Here is a 21967-nt window from a genome sequence, read left to right on the forward strand (position 1 = left end):
GAATTGAGATTTGTGTAATAGTTTTCTGATCATAATGTGTTTAGAAATGAAGATTAACTGAGATGTTGACAAAATGGTGGGTCCAAAAGAATTACTTCCAAATATTTATTAGGTATGAAAGAATAGGTGACATGGACAAGTCATTTCCCAACTTTCTAATCACTCGCTGAGAAGCTATAAACTAATATAGGCAATGCATGATTGTTAAAATAATGTTACAAAAATTAAAAATATAAAGAGACATGGAAACTTCACCCCTCAGAGATGAACCTCCAGCCACAATGCAGATGTCTGTCATGGATTTCTTAGGAACAGACTCCAATCCTGAAGCTGAAAGAAGAATTGAAACTCAAAAAAAATATCAGAAAAGCTTATTGCACGCAATTGTCTGTTATTGATTGTTTTAGAAAACAATAAATAAGAATTAGACCGGTTGTTACCAGGATTGCAGAACTACTTAATTTGTGACAAAATAAAGGAGGTTGATTTATATAATTACAAACTTTACTTACAGAAAACATAGAATATGCTGAATATCCAAGATAAAAAGAGAACAGTGGGAGAATGTACCAAAAAGAAAGAGTGTTATATGAAAGTTCAGAACTGTATGAAGGTGTTTTGAGTTTATGTTGAATAGAAATATCAGAAATTTGGGAGGGCACACAGTGAGCAGAGAAATGGAACTTTATGAGAACTAGTGAGTTCTCTCAGCTTTAAGTCTGGTTTGCTTTGTGAATTTAGGTGAAATATTTAACCTTCCCAAATCTCTCTATTCCATTCTGTAAGAACAGACTGTATGATCCTCATGAGTATTGAGAGGCCTAATTTAATTTTATCAAATCCTTTTAAGTCCTTGGATGAAAAACATAACATGTGAGTACTGTCAACTTTAATTTTTATTTTTTTTAAGTTACTATTAACAATGGTTGTTTTTTCCTTCATTACAGCTTCTGCAGTCATGAGACTATTTGAAAATGTCAGTTTTCATTAAAAAAAAAAATATTTATAGGGAGAAAATACATCAGAAATAATTGTTATAAGTTTACTAGAAAGGTAATTGTCCTCTGATTTTGTTTTGTTTTCCTGTTGGTCCACAAATAATTAAACATTGTACACACCTTGGATTGCTTCTAAAAGAGGAAAGTTTGTGAGCAATGCTCAGAGATTTTCCCTTGGGTGTAGGAGTTACTGTTGTGAGTCTGGTGCTCCTGTCTCCTCAGTATGAGCAGTTTTGTGTTTTTTTCTTTTTTTTTTTTTTTTTGTTTGTTTTGTTTTTTTTTTTTTTTTTGTTTTGTTTTGTTTTTTTAATTGTTAATGATTTTTTTTATGGGTTATACTTTAGAATGGAAGAATAAGTCTTGTTTCCTCAAAAAGAGTATTTGAGATGCTGTATGTTGAGTGGCTAGAAGCAGTTGCAAGGAGCTGAGAAGCCACAAAGTCAATGATGGGAGAGAGCTTAGTTACATTTTTTCGTTAAGGGTTCCCTATTTATGAGCTCTAAGCAGCTGTATGTAGATTCTTTTATGTGTCTTTCTGTAGTTCTTACCTCTCTCCATGCATTTTACATTGAGTTCTGTGTATTTTCTATAAACTATGGATATTCTTTTGGGAAATAGGTGCTGACAAAGTGCTTATTATAATACCTGAATTAGAGACACCAAGACACATGTCTGTTTTCATTTGAAATTTGCCATATAGTCTCTATTGATTCAAGAATGATAAAGAGGGTAGGGGAATTACTGTAAATATTAACAGCTAGATTCATCCTTTAACACATACATTCCATTGGCTTCAGAGCAAGTTGGCTATGCATTTCAGTGGTCAAAAATTTGCCTGAGGAACAGAAAAGCATTTTTAGCATAATCTGAGGGCATATTAGGTAGAAGTACTTTGATGAAACAGAGTACAGTAAAATGTTGGATGAATATCATCAGAAATAGCTATGTAAATCTTAAGAACTGGAAAAGTCATGTAAAAGTAGACTGGACAAATTATTCAGATACAGTACGGGCAAAACCCCCCAGTGCTAGGATAAAAATAGATCAGATGATCTAATCTATGCCATTAATTGTTAATGTTTGTGATTCTTATAGTCAAGGATAATACAAAGCAAAATCAACAAAGAAATACTAGCATGTACAAGTGGAGTATAACATAAACATTTAAGCTTCCTCATATACTTCAAGTTTTGCTAGTTTTAATGTTAAAATAGACCCAATAAAAATCAGAAAGCAACTACCTCAATTTTTCCCAACAAACTGTTTATAATTTTCCATTAGACTCTTTAATCATATCTACTGTAAATTGTGAAGAAATTATGAGATGTATTTTTGTCTAAATTAGAAAACTGCTAAGAAAGGATCCACAGGAAAGAAGTAAAATTCATTTGCAAAAAACCTGATATCTAATGCAGGAGGACAGTCCCTTTTTTTTTATTATTTTTTTTTTTTCCTCAAGCCAGAGAAGGAAAAAAGCTCTAACAGAGTGAATGGGAATAGAGAAAGTGAATTAGAAATACTGTAAAGGAAAAAAAAAAATATGTACTGAAAGCAAACAGGAAGTCTCAGTCAGAACTTTTATCAAGAAGGGAAGCAAAATACCTAATCTAACACAAAAGATGAGGTTAGATAAAGAGGTTAAGTATTAGAAAGCTGGTTGGCTACAACAGGCCCTATTACACCTTAAACAAAAAAAGAAATTACATTAAGTTTTACAGTAGCTGTCATCAGATAACAGAGTGGCGTCTGCTTTTCATTTCTTCAAGCTGCAGGTCTCTAACCTGACTAGATACCACCATCATACAGTAGGGGAGTCAAAACTCATACATGCACTATTTTTTTTTACCAGATCAGAAAAGTTAAATTGAACAGAGAGAAAAAGAAAAATCCTCCTCAATAAATTCATCAAAACTATATATCAGTTGGACAAAGCTGTACAGAGAGCATAAAAATATAGTCAATGTAGTTAAATAAAAAGTCCTATGAATTCAACATATAAAAATTAACTTCACTTTTAGAATCTTAACATCATGTACTTTCTCTCTTGTGATTTACCTATGAGACTAAGTTCTGTACTGCTTTAGAATTTCTCAAATTTTGCTTAAATAATTACCGTCCTTTTCTAATGGAGAAAGAATCATGAAGTTGCTTGAATTGCCTTTTTACTTGAATTTAAAATTTCAAAATATCTCCATAGGGTTATCAAATGATTGAAAAAATTCTCCACTTATATTGTTTTTTGGGGCTTAAAATGGCATTAAATATTTTTATGCTTTGTAGGAAAGGAGAAGATCTATTTTTCACAACAGAAACATTTGCAGGTTTTGTACACAATGAAAGGCTAGGATTACCAGTTTATTTAGGAAACAGCAAAACCACGGTAAGTAAATGAAAGTTTTTTTTTTTTTTTGCATGGGCACCTTTATCAAAATTCTTGCTTCATTTCCCAGAATTATTTCCTTTCTGGATAGTGAGAATTATTCTTGCCAAAGGTTTTATTTCCCTAGAGTCTGTTGTATTCCAAATAAGTAATTAATTTATGGAATAGATCTAGTTGTGTTTTATTGTTTTCATCCTTGCTATCATATAAAAGCTTTTTAATGAAACAAGTGATTTCTAGAGACCCCTTTAATTCAGCAGACAACGTCAGGTAGCTGACAATGGAAAAGTTCAACTTCTAAGATGTTTGTTTTCAACAGATACCACTGTAGGTTACTGAATTTGCCAAGGCAAGAAATGCTTTCTGAATCTCTTAATTCTACATGAGAACATCTCTTTTCATAAAACTGGGGATGCCTTACCAGTTATTGCATTTGGCATAGAAATGTGCAGTTCTATTATTGTTTGAAGAAGTACTCTTCTCTTTCGCTCCTCTCCTTCCATTCACTCAGTTTAATGTTGTCATAGGAGCATCTGATCTGGCATCCAATGCAAGCAGTGGAGTCAGCTTGAGTGTCAAAGAAAAACAATGTTGTTATTAAAACAAAAAACAGAAACTTTCTCCCCAGGACACATCCACTTCTGAAGGTTCCTTCCTTTTTTCTTCTCTCCATCCCTTGCCTATTCATGAGGAAAGCCAAATAAACAATTACAGTATTAAATTCATATAATTTCTGCCAGGAGGGATGTGAAGCCTAAATTCAGTATTGTTTTAATCATGGTGGGTTTTTTTCATCTATTTTTCACCAAATTGATGACTAATTTATCTATTCAAAATCCAAAAATAACAAAAATTGAACAGTAGTTCAACCATTAGGTAGATGCTTACTGAAATAATTATTGAGCTTAATTTTATGGTTAGGAGGACAGATTACATCATGATGACAGTCTCTTCTGACCACAGAAGTAAGGTTTCATTGCAGATAGAAGGACAGATATTCCTCAGGTTATGCTGAAGTTATTGGTCTTTGTCTTTCCTTGATACAATGCAACCAGTATCAATGTTTAAATTTCTTTTGTTTCTTCTTGTTTCCCTAAGGATTCTCTGTCTGCAGCACTCTATTCACATTTAATGTTTATACATTCTTCTCTGCTTGGATATCTGGTATCCCATTTAGGATAATGTATCTCTTGCAATCAATTCACATCAGACCACCCAGATAGCTGCTTCTCCTCAAATCTGCATACTCACAATTGTCTGTTACCAGTTTGGTTAGACTCCTTCTGCTTGTGTTTCATGGGATGAACTTTATACTTCCAGATTATTTTTAACTTAATTCAGATAACATTTTCTTACCTTGACATTTACATTTAGCTAAAGAAGTATGCTTAAATAACAATTATTTGTGTATTTAGAGCTAACTTATCTTTTAATTTGCTAATTTATTCCTAAGATATGTTGAGAAAGGAATAGCATATACAAGATTGTTTCTTTCTTTATATGTGCCTTATAATAGGCAAAGACTTGTCTATGCCTAACAAAAACCACCTACAGTGAGTTTTAATTTATATTGTTGTGATTTACGCTCAAAAGTTCCATTGTCATGAGAATTTGAAGGAAGCTCCACACAGTTCTAATATATTTACAAGGTATATATGTGTGCTAAAAGATTTTCATGTGATTATATTCTTACAGACTTGTTTTAATGTCTGATTGTATGGTACAGGCATTTCTGAAAATATTTTTTGAAGTTTAATTTACACGGTTTACAAACTCCAGATTGTAACTTTTTTGCTAATGGACTAATCAATTTAAAATCTTCAATTACAGAACTTGGTATAAATTCACTTAAAAAGCTCACCAAACTGTTGATATAAGGTCTTTTCTGAACAGTATTTAAAAGTGTGCAGATGAATGAAAAGGAATTCCAAAGTGTGGACATCACTTATCTACAGACTATACTGCTCTCCCTCCCCAAATATGTATAAATAAGGAATAAGTGGCTATGGTATTATATATTGGATCAATGTCAGTGGCAGCATAAATGAATGTGGATTCATGATTAGTTCTGCAGAGGCAAAAACTGTTGACTTGACTAATGCGTTACCTAATTGAGATTGCTTTATTATTAAGTACATTATTTGTAATATTGCAATTCAATTGCTCCTGGATCTTCAAGAGGCACCATTCTGTTAAACACTGACCTGATTTAGAGTGGCATTTAAGATAAAAGTAGAGTTGAGAGCCGCATTTTTCATTTCAAAAGGGATTTAGGATAATATTTTGTTGTTCACTGTGAGAAAAACAACAAACCAAACCAGAAATGTTCAGTGTGTCAAAACTCTTAGCTATTCTCTCTCACTTCACATTTCATTTTTTTAGAAAAAAAAAATAACCAAAAGCAAAATGTTTTGTTCTAGACCTGTCTTTTAGAAATATCACAACTGTTTATTTTGTGTTTATCTAAAAAAAAAAAAAAAAAACCAAAAAAAAAACAAAACAAACCAACTTTTAAAGGAACATAAAGAGAGTTTTATTTGTTTGGGTTTTGTTTCTTCTGTGTTTATTGAGGGAATAAAATACTAGATTTGTTATTGTAGGTGGAGAAATGATTTTCTTAAAATATTTGAAGAAGAGAAAATATTTTATCATGCATTTAACTGTATGAAGTGTGTAGTAAATGTTGGAATAAATATGATATTTTCAATGTAATATACCATGTACACTGATTGCTGAGAGAAAATTGGTAGTAATTAGCTTATAAAAGTAATCAGAGGTTAAGGTACAAAAATCCATGTAATTATAGGATTACATAGAAATACAAACATGGAAACAAAAATAAAATAGTATGTGACAAAGATGAGCAAGAGTGTCAAAGACAATATTATGATACTTCTAGAGGCTGCAAAAATTTTTTGAGGTAGATATATTCTATGTGTAATATACAGCAAAGTATTTTGGGATACCGTCATAAAATAGAATAAGCAGTCATGAAAAAGCTTGTGATTCTGTGGGCATATTTTCAGCAAGTAGAGAAATTCCATAGATCATTAATCAGTCATTAATGGAATAGATTGAAATATCTTCATTTTAACAGATGCCAGAATAGATGAGGAAAGAAGTCTTCTTTGGTGACTCAGCTAAGTATCATTGCTTTGATTCTTCTGAGTGCATCTTATATCCTTCAAGGCTTATTAACCACCTCATCATGAACTGAAACAGTTTCTAATACTATAGCATGATTTGTGCTGCCTGAAACACAAGTCTAAATTGTGATGTCCATTGAAATGTGCATTAGAATGGAACTAGAACTCAATGAACCCCCTGAGAGTCTTTCTTTTGGCTTCTGCATGCTTCAGACTGGTTACGTGCTTATCTCTGCATATGAACAGAATATGCTCTTACAATAGCATCATTACCATAAAGGAAGAATGGCCAGAAGTTAGAGAATAAGCTTAGGCTTCAATTGCCACAACTTCTGCTCCTTATTTTTTCATTACCCTTCTGTACTTCTCAGGCTTTTTCTAGCAAAGGAGATGGTGACGCATCCTGGAACACTGACACTACTGGTTCTGGAGCTCCATAGCTGCTTCGCAGGTGTACTAACTTTTCCTGGTGGTAAAGTTAACATGGTCTGTGTATTTATGTCCACATTATCTCAGGTTAAAACCCAAGTGGAAGAGGAAATGCCTGAATCATTTACTTTGACTGAGAAGTACTGGACATCTTCTTGAATGAAAAGGGCCAAGGAGCCTGTTACACAGAGTCCTAGTCATACAAACAGTAGTACATTTGTCAACCAATTAGAATACAACAATTGCCTGTAACATAACCTAAATAAGACAGCTTCAGTCATATGAAAATGTACCTGCATGTTACATAACTCCAATGGACACACACATTCATATCCTCTGGATATGTGCATGTAGCTGAAGGGATAAGTGCATTTGAATAACATAACAGATACACTTCCAAATTGCCTTTGTGGATGTACTTTGTGTCGAGGAAAGAGGCAGGAGTTGAAGCTCGCTCTTTTTTCTCTTGTTGCTTTTTTCTTCACTTAAGCATGTGGATACCTGTCCAGTTTGCTGGCTTTTTTGACTCCAGCTCCCTTAAGCCCCTAACTCTACCTGTGCACTGAATAGTCACCCATAGTATTCCTAACACTGTGGCTGAACAAGGTCCAGACACCTCAGTCTTATACCAGTACTGTAATGTGTTTACTACCGTACAGGCATTCACTTAGGCAACATTTTTTAACATAAGGTGGTGAAATGAAAGTTATATTTAGTACATCTGGCAGATATACTTTTACTAAATTTTAAATGTTGACTTCCAAGAACTAAGGAGAAAAAAAAAAAAAAAGCTGAACACACAAGAGTTCTAAGTGTTCTAATGAGCCTGAGACATAAATATAAATTCTGTTACCACTAATTATTTTTAGTGCAAACTACCCACACAGAGCTCTGAATATTAATCTCCAAGATTCTCAGTTTACACTTATTGCTTGTGAAAAACCAAGCAGATACAAAGAAAAAAAATAACTTAATTGTTCCATTGCAAGATGTCAATCAAGTCAAAGTTTGACAGTGACATTTAATCCCACCTGACAAGAAAAATAAAAAAGATTTTATGTGTATAACTTATAAGCAAGTCACCAAGGACTAACCAGAGTCTCTACAGCACCTAAATTGAGCTGTTTAAGCTTCTGCCACCAGATACATTCTTATCACAGCTATCATTTTTAATGCAGTGAAGAAATCCAGTTTCAATCTGTTTGACAGGAAAATAGATTTATTACAACACAGTAGTCAGAGAGAAAACTCTTCAAATATAGTTCAGAATGATGCTTGCACTTTAGCTGAATTGTCAATAATTATAAAATTACTGATTAGTATAAAATGTGGGCTGGATCATCATATTGCCTGAGTACTTGGTACTAAAAAAAAAAAAAAAAAAGGAAGGGAAGAAAAAGTACAGTTTTTTTCAAATCCATCATACTTTTGACAGCCTAGCTGGAGATTAATGGAAGGTTCACACAGGAATAGCTCTTTATGATTACCAGCAGCAAAACACAGAACAGCACTTATGGAATAGATTGACTAGCTTGTGTAATGGCAACCATGTTCCACAGAATCTTCCTTGCTGGTTACTTAAAGATCCACAGTAGCTTATAAAACAAAAGACTAGATCATTTATTAAACATTGCTGTTGTTGGCATTGTTTTTTAACACTGTAATATTATGCCGTGCTCTCATTTCCTTTCAAATCACTGGATTCTTTTCATTCATTTAAATGGTCCCTTTAATAAAGGATGTGACTAATTGATCACTGTGTGGTCACTGATTTTAATTCCTCCTCAGCTGGTAGTGATGAATACTTTCACAATTAAATTGAGTGGAATATCAGAAGCAACATCTATAACAAACCAGTATAACGTGAGAAACCAGCCCAAGAAGCCTTCTCAAGCATTCCTGAAACTTCTGCAGTTTTGTCTCCTCCCTCTTTTCCCTGTTTGTCCCCCAGTCTTCCCACAGTCAATGCTCCTCACCTCACCATACATATGAACTCATGTCACCCTTTAGAAGAGGGTTAGGTTCACTTCAGCAGTAAGCCAGGGTGACACAGACCTGAAAATCAAGAAATCAGTCTTGTTTGTGAGTCCAGCTTTCAGAAGCACTCTGATCTCAGAGTTGTTTGCTATGTGGGAGACAAACACAGCCTTTCTTTTCAGGTTAGGTGTTTCCTGCTCAGGCTGCTGGGTGCAGTGAAACCTAGTCCAGAGCACATAAGCTTCTGCAGACAATATGTAAAGGAGGGAGATGTCAGAATTTCAGTTCTGGAAACTATTTCCAAGCTCTCCTGCTGTTTTTCTCTTTATTTCCTGAAATAAAAGGGGTAATGAACCACCTTTAAAAGCATGCTTGTCCATCTTCCACTGCAGGTGACAGATCAAAGTTTCAAAGTTTCTTGTGGGAGATATCGTCTCCTTTTTCTTTTCTTGTTTCAACCTCTCTTTTTCCTTTTTTTTTTTTTTTTTTTTAAATCTGCAGTTGCTTAATATCATCCTAGAATACTTTCTGACTTACTTTTCATAATATTTTTACTAATTCTTCTTTGTGGCCTTTCAACAGGCTTCCTTTTCCAATTCCTAATACTGTCTTATAGCAAAGAATCTCAGTGGAAGAGTTTTTTCATCAAATATTTTATAATATGCAAGTCCTGGAATACAAAGCTGTTTTGTTTAGAGCTCCAATTTGCTGAGAAAATATTGACACCTTTGATTCTGAATCTTTTTGTTTAAATTGCTTCCTTTAAAATACCTGCAATTTTCTTAGAATTTTTAAAGATAGTAGAATCCTCAACTATAAAATAATTCCATTATAAAATGTATTATTCCATTTACAGATTTATGACCTTTCTATACTGTTTTTTGCCAAGACAAAGCAAAATAATGCTTCAATTGTCAAAAATTGCTCTATCATCTACTTTTCATGAAAGCTTTTTCCTAAATAGATCAACATTTCACACTTTGTATTTTCCACTTTGTCATACATTCATTCACTCCTCTGATCCCTCCCTCCCAGTCTCACAATCCCCCTGTATGTATACAATTGAACATTGTAGTTTGTCAGGGGATTTGCTCCCTAGGCGTCATTGAAACACTGACTAGAAAAATCTAAACATCCAACACACATCTAGATCTCTAAACATAGATAGATGTCTTAATATTAAACTAGATGTCACCCCAGAGGCTTGTGCATAAGTGTTTAATGCTGTTTGAGCTGCCATTTGCACAGCTAGCAAACATGACACAGGAATCATGAACTGTTTCCAGCTGGATCAGCAACCGGAGGCCATGCAGTAAACCCAGAGCACATAAAAGGTCACAGGGCACATACGTGCAGGGAGCTGAGTCAAGTCTCTCATTGATAACATCACTTGGGTTAATTCAGTTGCCTAATCTTGTGCCTCTTGCCATTTAAAAAGGCCTAAATTATGTCACCTGGCTTCCATCTGCCAGCACAGAAAATTACAGGTGTCCATAGGTATTTGGTCTTTTTATCCTCATAGCTGGGAAGCAGCCCATTACTCTGACATGTGGCAAAGCAAAGAAATAGAAGAGTTCACTGGTACAACCATTCCTTCAGAAACGGGTTCACCCAAGGTAGCACTGCAGGCGCATTTTGCTTTTGCTGTCAATGTTGACTAAATTACAAAAAAATGAAAAACTTCCTGAAGGATTCAAACCACCTCCAACTTCTTTACTTAAAGAGTCTGATAACAATACAACATTGATCTTTAGAGATCAGAGCCCCACTGTTGTGATTATTAACTGAAACTTCTTTGTTCAGGACTAGTACAGACTGCATCATTTCTACTATTGTATACATTGGGTAGTCCAAGACACTGACTGAACATGCGTTTAGCAATTATTCCCTATCCAGAAATGCTTTGTAATCTCTCAGTCTTTACATTGAATAAAACCATTGTGTCATTTTCAGATCTCCATGTACACTATTAATTTACATTTACTGTAAAATGATCTGAACTTATATCCAGGGGAGGTCCGTAAAACTGAGAAACATTATCCTACACAGAAGGGAATGAAGTACTTTTTTGGATCGCATATATGTTTCCAACAAAGCTCTGATATAACCTAGTATCAATAATAGACTGAACCTTATTTCCCAGACCCATTGATATGAGAAGAGGTAATAAAGCAAAAAGCAAATACTGACACCATGATTTGATCATGGGGGTCAAATTCCAAGAGACATTGGGTAAAGCAGGTTTTGCAGAAATATACAAATGAGCCAAACCAGAGCCAAATTTATATTTTACTTACATTTCCAGTGGGTTATCCTTGTATAGCAGCCAGACTCCCACTCAGCTGCTCACTGATTCCCCCCCCGTCTTTGGCAGAACAGCTGGGAATAAATAGGAAGAAGAGAAACAAGAAAGTTCACGGGTCGAGATAAAGACAGAGAGTTTGTTTACCAATTACTGTCCTAGGCAAAACAGATTCAACTTGGGGAAAATGGTTATATTGCCAATTTAAATAAATATTTAGTTGTTGATTCAGATAACAGGAAACAAAAATGGGGAGGTTGTGGCCAGTAGGCAGCAGTTCTCTCTTCCGCCACTTCCTTGTCACACTTTTTCTCTGCTCTGGTGTGGGCTCTCCATAGGCTACAGTGTATATCTGCTCCAGTCTTTCCAAGGGCTGCAGGGAATACCTTCTCCTCCATGGAGCACCTGCTCCTCCTCCTCTTCCTCTAACCTTGGCCTTGGTGTTCCCTCCGCTGTTTCTCATATTTGCTTCCTCCTGCTCTGCCTGTGAAGAGCATTTGCCCTCACAGAGCAGCCCCCGCTGCAGCCTCTCATTGACAGCACCTCACCATCAACAATCAATACAGATTTTTGAAGGAATTGTTCTTAATTAAATACCTCCTACCAGTAATAAATTGTTGACAGGTTTTCCTTTTTCTACGGCCTCTAAGTTCTGCATTTTTAATATATGACATTTGTTAACTGTAATTTTTCTCAGATACAATGAAACCACTGCAATATTTATATGCTCATGCTAAAATAACCAATATCACTGTCTTCTAGTAATTGATAATTTACTGTGACAACAGAAATTTTGTGGATGAATAGACAGATACATAGGAAAAAATATCTGTTAGAGGAACTAAAACACAATATATGATCTCTGTAAGACATCTGTTTTGCAGAAAATATGGCAGTAGCACTATTGCACCAGTCTAAAACTAAACGTTGTTGTGTGATGAGGAAGTAGTAGCAGAAAGAAATTGCTGTCTACTGGCTGCAATCTCCTCATTTTTGTTTCCATTACCTGAATCAATAACTAAGGAATTTTTTGTTTTGTTTTTTTTTTTTAATATAGTTTAAAGAGTTTACCCTATCCTGTTCAGCATCTTAGCATTAACTTTGCCACTAGCATAAATGGGCACTAGCATAGTATTTTAATGTTGTAGTGGAATATTTATGTAGAAAATTACTATTAGCACTTATTCCTGCTCAGATCAAAGAAAACTATCCAGTGCAAAGTATTCCAGTGGATCACAGCTTCTCCTACACAAACCATCACTGCAGGAACACAGCTCAGTACACTTCATTGGTAGTGGTTTGCTTTATCGTTTGCAAAATAGTGTCATCAGGAAATCAGTGAAACAAGATGTACTATTAGCTGCTTTTTTGGTCCACTTAAAATTATGGTATGTGTACATGGAATGATCTATAGGAATAAATTTTTAAAGAAGAAATTAAAGAATACTTATTAAGGGTTATAATAATTTATCGCAACTGTAGATGTTACATTTAAATATCCAGGTTTTGTCCCTTCTCATTTGCAAATACCATCCCACTTAGGATTCAGTGCTGTAGTCTGGTACTACTCTTAGCCATTAAAAATTATGTAAGAAATGTAGGGGGAAAAAATTTTAATATGTTATTATTCTTTCTAGAAAGTATCTTTATAGCTATGTAAGTTTGACTATAAGTAATTTTAATATGAAATGAATGGTCACAGCTCTGGAAAATATCATGCAGTCATCATAATAAAGCATGGAATCACAGAATGGTTTAGGTTGAAAGGTACCTTAAAGATCATCTAGTTCTAACCCCCCCTGCCATGGGAAGCAACACCTTCCACTAGAATAGATTACTCAGAGCCCTGTTCAATCTGGCCTTGAACACCTCCAGGGAGGGACAGCCACAACCTCTATGGGCAACCAGTTCCAGTGTCTCACCACCCTCTCAATAAAGAATTTGTTCCTCATATCTAACATAAATCTACCCTCATTCAGTTTAAAACTGTTACCCCTCCCCCTGTCACTACCCTTCCTGAGAAAGACTCCCCCTCATTTTTCCTATAGGCCCCCTTTAAGTACTGGAAGGCTGCTATAAGGTCTCCACAGAGACTTCTCTTCTCCAGGCTGAACAACTCAAACTCTCTAAGCCTGTCTTCATAAGGGAAGTGCTCCAGCCCCTTGATCATCTTTGTGGCCTCCTCTGGACCCACTTGAGCAGGTCCACGTCTTATACTGGGGGCCCCAGAGCTGGACACAGCACTCCAGGTGGGGTCTCACAAGAGCAGAGTAGAGGGGGAGAATCACCTCCCTTGACTGCTGGCCTCACTTCTCTTGATGCAGCCCAGGACACAGTTGGCTTCCTGGGCTGTGAGTGTACATTGATAGCTCATGGTCAGTTTTCCACCCACTGGTACCCCCAAGTCCTTCTCCACAGGGATGCTTTCAACCCACTCATTGTCCAACCTGTATTTGTACATGGGATTGCCCCAGCCCATATGCAGGACCTCACACTAGGCCTTGTTGAACTTCATGAGGTTTGCATGTGCCCACCTTTCAAGCCTGTCAAGGTCCCTCTGGATGGCATCCCTTCCCTCCAGTGTGCTGGCTGCACCACACAGCTTGGTGTCATCAGCAAACTTCCTGAGGGTGAACTCAATCCCACTGTCTGTGCTGTCAACAAAGATATTAAACAGCACTCGTCCCAACACTGACCCCTGAGGAAAGTCACTTGTTACCACTTTCCACCTCGACATCGAGCCATTGATCACAATTCTTTGAGTTCAACCGTCCAGCCAACTTTTTATCCATCAAGTCCATCAAATCCATTTCTCTGCAATTTAGAGACAACAATATCATGCAGGACAGTGTCAAAAGTTTTGCACAAGTCCAGGTAGATGACGACAATTTTTCTTCCCTTATCCACCAGTGCTGTAACCTCATTGTAGAAGGCCATCAAATTAATTAGGGATGATTTGCACTTAGTGAAGCCATGCTGGCTGTCAACATTCACCACCTTATTTTCCATATGCCTTAGCATAGTCTCCAGGAGGACCTGCTCCATGATCTTGCTGGGCACAGAGGTGATACTGACAGGCCTATAGCTCCCTGGGTCTTCTCTATTTCCCTTTTTAAAAATGGGGGTTATGTTTCCCCTTTTCCAGTCAGTGCAAATTTCACTAGACTGTCAATGACTCCTCAAACATGGTAGATAGTGGCTTAGCTACTTCATCCACCAATTCCCCCAAGACCTGTGGATGCATCTCATCAGGTCCCATGGACCTGTGCACCTTCAGGTTCCTTAGATTGTCTTGAACCTGATTCCCTGCAATGAGCAGTTTTCCCTTCTCCCAGTCTCCACCTTTACCTACTGCATCTTGGATGGTGTGGCTGGAGCATTTGCTGGTAAAGTCTGAGGCAAAGAAGTCATTGAATACCTCAGTCTTCTCCATATTCCAGGTGACCAAGTCTCCCCTTTCCTTCTGGAGAGGGCCCACATTTTTCCTACTCTTCCTTTTATCACTGATGTACCTGTAAAAGCTCTTTTTGTTGACTTTCATATGCCTGGCCAGATTTAATTCTGGCCAGATTTACCTGGCTTTGGCCCTGAAAGAATTAAATCTTCATAGGTAGTAGATTTTGGGTTACCAACCATCATGATTTGAGATCAGAGGGCAACCGAGTACCACACAGTTGCTTACTCCCTCTTCCCCCACAGGGCTGATAAGGAGAAAATAAACACAGACTTGGGATTTGAGGTAAGGACAAGGAGGGATAAATCATACATTGTGTTCATGGGCAAAAGACAGACTCATTAGGGGAAGGGAAAAAAAGAACATAAATTTGTTACAGACACTAACAACACCACCACTTAACAGTGTAAGACAGTGAGAAGTATTACCATATCCTAAGAACACCTTCCTCCCACCCCTCCTTTTTTCCCAGTCTCAGCTTTGCTCCCGATATCTCTACCTCCTCCCCTCAGTGATGTAGGGGCAGGGAATGGGGGGTGCAGCCAGTGCTGATGCTTCTTCCATCTTTGGGCAAGAGGACCTTCTGAAACTTCTTCCTCCTGCTCCAGTGTGGTCCCCCTCTCACAGGACACAATCCTCCACAACTTTTCTCTGACATGAGTCCTCCCAACGGGCTGCAACCCTTCCTGAGCTACTCCCGCATGGATCACCCTGCATACTGCAATCCTCCCAGCACTGAACTACAACAGCAGGGGCTGCTTCTTCCCACAATATCCTGGCTTGCTTCAGGTACAGCCACCTTAATGATCATGTGGGGTCCCCCACAGATCATGTATCAGTGTCTGTTCCGCCATAGATCTTCATGGGTGGTGGCAGTGGGGCCACCCTGCCATCTCACCACAGGATACAGGAGAGTCTCTACTCTGACACACTTCTCTACCTTTCCTCTTCTGTTCCTCCACTGACCTTGGTGTTCACACAGATGTCGCAACTCCTCCTCCCAGGTCCCTTCCTAAATACATTATCACAGAGGTGCAGCTGATTGTCTCAGCCTTGGTGCAGAGGCAGGTCTGAGTTGGAGCCAGGGGAGCTTTGAGGATCTTCTCACAGAGGACCACCAATGTAGCCCCCTCCCCTGTTACCCAAAACCCCCACCACTCACTCAAAACCAGGACACCAAATTAATGCAAAATATTAGTGTAGAAGCTACTGCTACCTTTTTACTGTTTCTAATTACTTGGGATATATAGACCCGGGTTCATGGGTGCCTAGTGTGCTGTAGAAGCTGTTCCTTTCTGCATAAATTATAATATAACGTGCTTTAGTTAGAAATGGATTAGGCTCACCTGTCTAATGGTGACAATAACTGGTATAAAGAATACTAACTTGCACCAACTTCCAAATCATTTTACTTCTAAACTTGGCCTTGGTGTCTTCCCACTATCAATGATAAATACTCTGGAAAGTGGAGGTTTTTTTGAAATAAAAGTTTCTCAGTGAATTGGTACAGACGGCTCTATCAGAACCTAATTATGACTGTGGAGCCAGAAAATAGATTGCATTTCCCATACATTATTAATGCTCTTCAAATCCTCATTTGTCATGTTCAAGGTTATGTAGAGATGACATTCAAGGAACCCAAACTCCTTGCTAAACTCATTTCAACAATTCAAGTCCTTTATAACACCATCTTCTTAAGCTCTTGGATAACATGAAAACTGTAACACCATTCTCATGGGATTGTACAGAAACCATAAGGTTGTAAGGAAATTCTTGATGATGAAAATTCAGTTCAGTACCATAAGAAATAATTTCATTAACAGACTTTCACTTACATAATAGTTAAACAAATTTGTGTATAAAGAAATAATTAATTTTGTAGGACCACTGATGTTTACTACATGCACATGTAAGCAGTTAAGCACATTCCAACCTGCAACTATTACAGAGACACAAGACTAGAAGATGATACATAATACTATTAGTAAATGCACACTGATTTTGAACTTTTTTAATAGAAAAAATCACAGTACAAGTGTTAAACATAAAATATATGTGTGATTTCTACAGCTAGAAGTACAGGGGACATTTTATAAAAACGTAAAAACAGACTGTACCCGCTTTCTTATTCTGAGTACTCCTAAAGAAGTAAGATAAGGTCTGTATGAGTAAAATAAGCCTTAGGCTTTCAGTATATTGCTATTTATTCTAACACTCCAAAAAATAACTTTAAATACAAAAGTAAAATGAAATTATGTGAAATTGTCACACTATTCAGCTTCCACTTAGCTTCGTGATGCATCAAAAAATATTGGAGAAGTCTGTGCTGTTTCAGACTTTACATTATATCTCAGTATTTCAGTACAGAAAGGTACTCTGCTTTATTTCAGCCTAAATAAACACTGATTCCTAATGGAAAAAGTGAGCATTCACAGTTATCTGTGATGAAAGATGAGAAAAATGTATTATGAATGCAGGAGATATCTAAAACATCTGAAAAGTAGAAAGCTTCTCCCATTCTGTTCACTACTGTTTATATTGTTGAAGCTATATACCACTTGTTAGAAGAAAAACTAGAGCAAATTAAATACTGGCATGTAACTGTTGGTCACTTACCACAGAGTTATCCCAAGAACAGCTACTTAAACTTTTATAGTACCTTATCATGCCGAGACATCTTATGGTACTTTGCAATACAACATTAAAATTGAAGGCTATCCCATTTTACAGATTTACTGTTCAGATAAAATGAGATAAAACCCAAGGGACCAAATTCAACATGTGTGCAACTTTTATCATCTCTGTACAGTTACACAGATGATAACTACTCCACTGGAAATCAATATTATATTTAATCTTATATTTAGTCTTATATTTAGATCTGAAAAAGGCTGTTGCAAGCTATGGCAAATTTTAAAAAGCAAAAAAAAAGCCATATATTGGCCTGTCTTTTTCAGTAATTATTATTATTCTCTCATATCATGATTCTCCATCTTCTTGATCTTGCTGAGAAGCTGTTATTCTTCCAATGTGTGTGTGTGTGTGCTTGCTGGAGACATTATGTCATCAAGTTTTGCTGATCTAAATATGAAGTGGAAGTAAACAATATTACAACTTCCTCATGATATGGAGAAGGAATTTTCCAAGAAGGATTAAACCACTGTTTAAACAAAATATCTTGAAGAGTCAGAAAATTTACTAATCTGAATCAACACATTGTTTTTTATTTTTTACAAACTTATATTCAGAATAAAGTCTGGAAAATTTTGTTTAAAGATGACACTCTGTTTCTCATGTCAGTAGAGAAACTTAATTAAATAGATGAAAAAGGAATTTTAAAAAGGAAATGTGCTCAAATATCATACTAAGTAATAACAAAATCTAGAGGACAGTTATAGAGAGAAAAGTAACCACTTATAAAGATGCATGTGACCAGAGATCTAGAACTAAAATTGTTACCAGAGAACATAGGAGCCAAAGACGTTCAGTCTGTCTAACACAGAGAACTAATTGCAGTCTAACTGCTTAGTCTAAGCATTTAGGTGTTCAGATAAGTGCTGAAATACACAGTTGACCTGTTGACTAGGAAAACGTGACTACTAAAACTCTCCAGAGGAATGTCAAGCACATCTGTGCGGACACCACTAGCTCTATCCCTAAATTTAGTGATTGTATGACATGACCTTTAGGACTGTAATAAGTTAACATGTTCCTGCAGCTTTTACAGGCTTGGATCATGGTTCTGGTAATTCAATATCTTCTTAGTGCACTTGTAAAATGAGGCTTCATTGCTAGTGATAATATTTTGATAGCTGATTTGCGGTTTGTTTTTAAAAAAGGTCATTTTAGCACATTACCTTTTGTTTTCTTATTTTCTGTCAATAGTGCAGTGCAATTGATCACTTGTTTCATAAAATATATTTTCTTTCTCTCTTTAATCTCCATGAATTTAAAAATATGAAGATTCACTCCTATTCATCAATAAAAACAAACATTTGTAATATTTCAAGGAACCACTTTTAGAATATTTTAAAGCTGCTTTTCAGGAAATTACATTTTCACTGTACAGTGCAAAAGTTCTCAAAATTTTTTCTCACAAATATATTAAAAAATTGTACTTCTTTGCAAATTCTTGAGAAAAAATTCTCCCACCTTGGTATCTATAAAATAGAAAAAAGAAATGCAACTTACAAATTACATAAGGAGATTTTATTCAATGTATAGTTTACAAAAACTTTAATGGCTATATTTGCCACACCAGTCAAATAACTAACCTTTTAGTTACAACTTAGCCAGTGAATGACTATTATATTTTTTAATTTTTCCCCATAAATTGTTCCATTCAGTTGTCTAAACAAAGTGATTGTCCTTCCTTGAATTCCTTCTAGTTCCTCATGTCAACTGGACAATGAGGTGCCCAGAATTCCATAAACATTCTACATGCAATGTCACACATAGCCATATGGAAAGATATTTTCATTCTTTTAGCTTCTAATTTGATTGGTTTGTATATTATAGAAGCTAAAATTTCCTGTTGTTTTAATATTTTGTTCCATCAATTTACATATTTGTATAACCAGCTAAAAACTCCATTGTTTCTAATATACTGTCCATTTAAAGCCCAAAGTCCCACTCTGTGTTACTGTATTTCAAATACTTCACATCTATGAATATCCATGTTTGGATTATTAACCCCCACAGGTACTTTCACGCAGGTTTGCAGGCTGAGCTCATTTAATTATTTCCAGTCTACATTTCACATCGTAGTTTTTAGATCTTTTTGTATTTCTCATTTCTCACTTTTTTTTTGCAACACCTCTTAATTTAGTATAATCTGAAAATGTAATTAATGCACTGCTTATTTTTTCTTCCAGTTCATTAATAAAAATACTTAAGGATTTTTTCATTCCACCCATGCATAAATAACCAAAGTAATCAATATTGAAATTATATTAAAACTTAGGATCCTTATTATAAAGATTCATCTGAAGCTCTAAATGTTTGAAGTGAAAAACAGGAGGATTTAACAAACTTTAATTAACTAAGCAATATACTTGGAATACAAAATGATGTGATGGGTCTGACTGTTTAAAGGAAATGTTGCTGCTTCTTTTAGTTTCAAATCTGAAACAGATAGTGATTAAAGCTCATACACTGCTATACATCTTTGTATGTCTGTGCAGTTTGTTAGTGAATTTAGCTCAACGCTGAAGGGAAGGAACACAAGATGAGAGTATAAATTCGTTTATATAACCAAGATGGGCATGTAGTTTGAAGTCTTCTAATATTTTTAAGCTGGTTCTCTCTACTCCTGGTCAACCCAGAGTCAGGCACGGTACTACTCCACCCTCTCAAGCACTTCATTACAAGGTCTAAAACTAGGCCCTTTATTGAGTTGACACATCAGTGATGTATTATTCTCAGAGTCAACATAGATCCAGTCTTCCTGGTCATCTCCAGTTTTTCACTTGGAACTACTCTGAAGATTCATACCCTCTGATATTTTATTTTTTGAAAATCTTCATGCATTGCCTCTCTATTTTTCTCTTCTTTAATTTTTCATTACTCAAGCTCTAGATGGGCATTTCTCTGAGAAACTATTCTTAATGATTAACACTTGTCCTTCTGTGGCCTTAACCAAAATGATCTACTGTTATTGATCTTACAATAAATGCAAAAATCCTTTTTGCTTTTGTATCCAGCTGAACTGTCCTTTTTCAGGGAAAAATTAGAACACATGGTCTCAGACTAATGGATTAGCTGCCCCAGTACCTTGTCTGCATTGACAGCTAATTTTTTCTATATAAGAGTAAGACTTGAGAAGCTATATTCTTCTAATTAATTCTCTCTCAATCCCCAACCGTTTCTTAGCAGGCAATAGCTGATTCTGTATTTCTTTTACACAAACTCATCTTCTTTTCTTTTCCTGAGTCTGGGTAAATTTCCCAGTTCATGTCAAGGAATTGCACAGGTTTGCTTCAGCTTCTGAAGTACTGCCTCCTCCTCCTTGTCTTCAATTGGGATATGACTAATTTGGTAGTCTGAGCTTTCTAGAGCCTGTGACATAAGATGCAGTCAACAGTTAACACCTGTGCACAGTCTTAGCACCATTCATAAATTTGCAGGGCTCTATTATAACTTTCTTTAGATACCACTTTTTTATGCTCAAGAGCCCTGGGCTATTTATATTTTTCCTCATATGGATGCCACTCCATACTGTCAAACCTCCTTGTTACTGTTTTTGATATTTTTTTAAAACTCTATACAACATTTTTGAGACGAGAAACCCAGAACTGAAAACAGTATTCAAGATGTGGCTGAATCATCCATTTATTTAGTGAATGATTTTCCTCTTAAATCCCAACATCTGGTTAGTTGATGAACTTTGAGTATATGTTTTCACAGAACTATTTACCAAAACCCAAGATCCTGCTTCTGATCAAGAACAGTCAATTCAGAGTCAATTGTTTTGTTAAGTTTTGATTATTCTTGTACATATTTGCGTGTCATGTCTGCATGTGTGCGCACATGACGTAAGTGAATTAGTTCACATTTATCTACATTGATTTTAACCTGAAATTTTATTTCTAAATTTTTACTTTTGAATCTTTCCAGTTAAAAAAATATGGCATCCTAGAGCTTCTAGAGATATATAGTTTCCCTATATACTCCAGCGTTTGCTAAAGAACTAGAAAACAATGGACAAAATCCATTTTGAGTTAAAATGAATAAATTTAATTGATTTTTGTTGCCTGTTTCAATCTCTATCTTCTGCCCCAGGAGGTGATCCATGTGTCTTTCTCCTCGTCCTAGACTGAGTCAAATCCTAAAACCCTACATTCCGCCTTCAGTGAAAGCATTACTAAAGTCTGTGATGTCATCCAGCTTTCTCTTTTTTTTTTTTTTTTTTTTTGTTTGACATTATTTCACATTAATTAATGTCATTAGCAAACTCCTAAAAACACAGATGTTAGTATTTAATGCAAATACTTAGAAAGACTAAAAAAATACCAGGAAGTTCCAAGATAATCATACTCCCTTCAGTAACAAACTTTTTAGATAGATGCTGTCAGCTGGATAATTCTAGTACTAAGTTTGTGTCATTGTATCAATTTCCCTCCAGATAGATCACACTACCTTCCTCTAGCCAAAAAAAAAAAAAAAAAACAAAAACAAACAAAAAAAAAAAAAACCAAACCAAAGAATTTAAAATACAAACCTAAAAATTAAGGTAATTTGTCTTAATTTGGTGAAATGTATGCTATACTGTATCCTTTTTAT

General features: G+C 35.8%; 1 pseudogene; it reads right to left on the reverse strand.

The window, feature by feature from the left end:
• Window positions 1–6891: 6891 nt before the first annotated feature.
• The window catches only part of LOC116960942, a 98581-nt pseudogene continuing 83505 nt past the window's right edge, over window positions 6892–21967 (reverse strand).

The sequence above is a fragment of the Tyto alba genome, unplaced genomic scaffold (assembly GCF_018691265.1).
Source record: "Tyto alba isolate M040663 unplaced genomic scaffold, T.alba_DEE_v4.0 Super-Scaffold_40, whole genome shotgun sequence".
In the NCBI taxonomy this organism is placed as follows: Eukaryota; Metazoa; Chordata; class Aves; order Strigiformes; family Tytonidae; genus Tyto; species Tyto alba.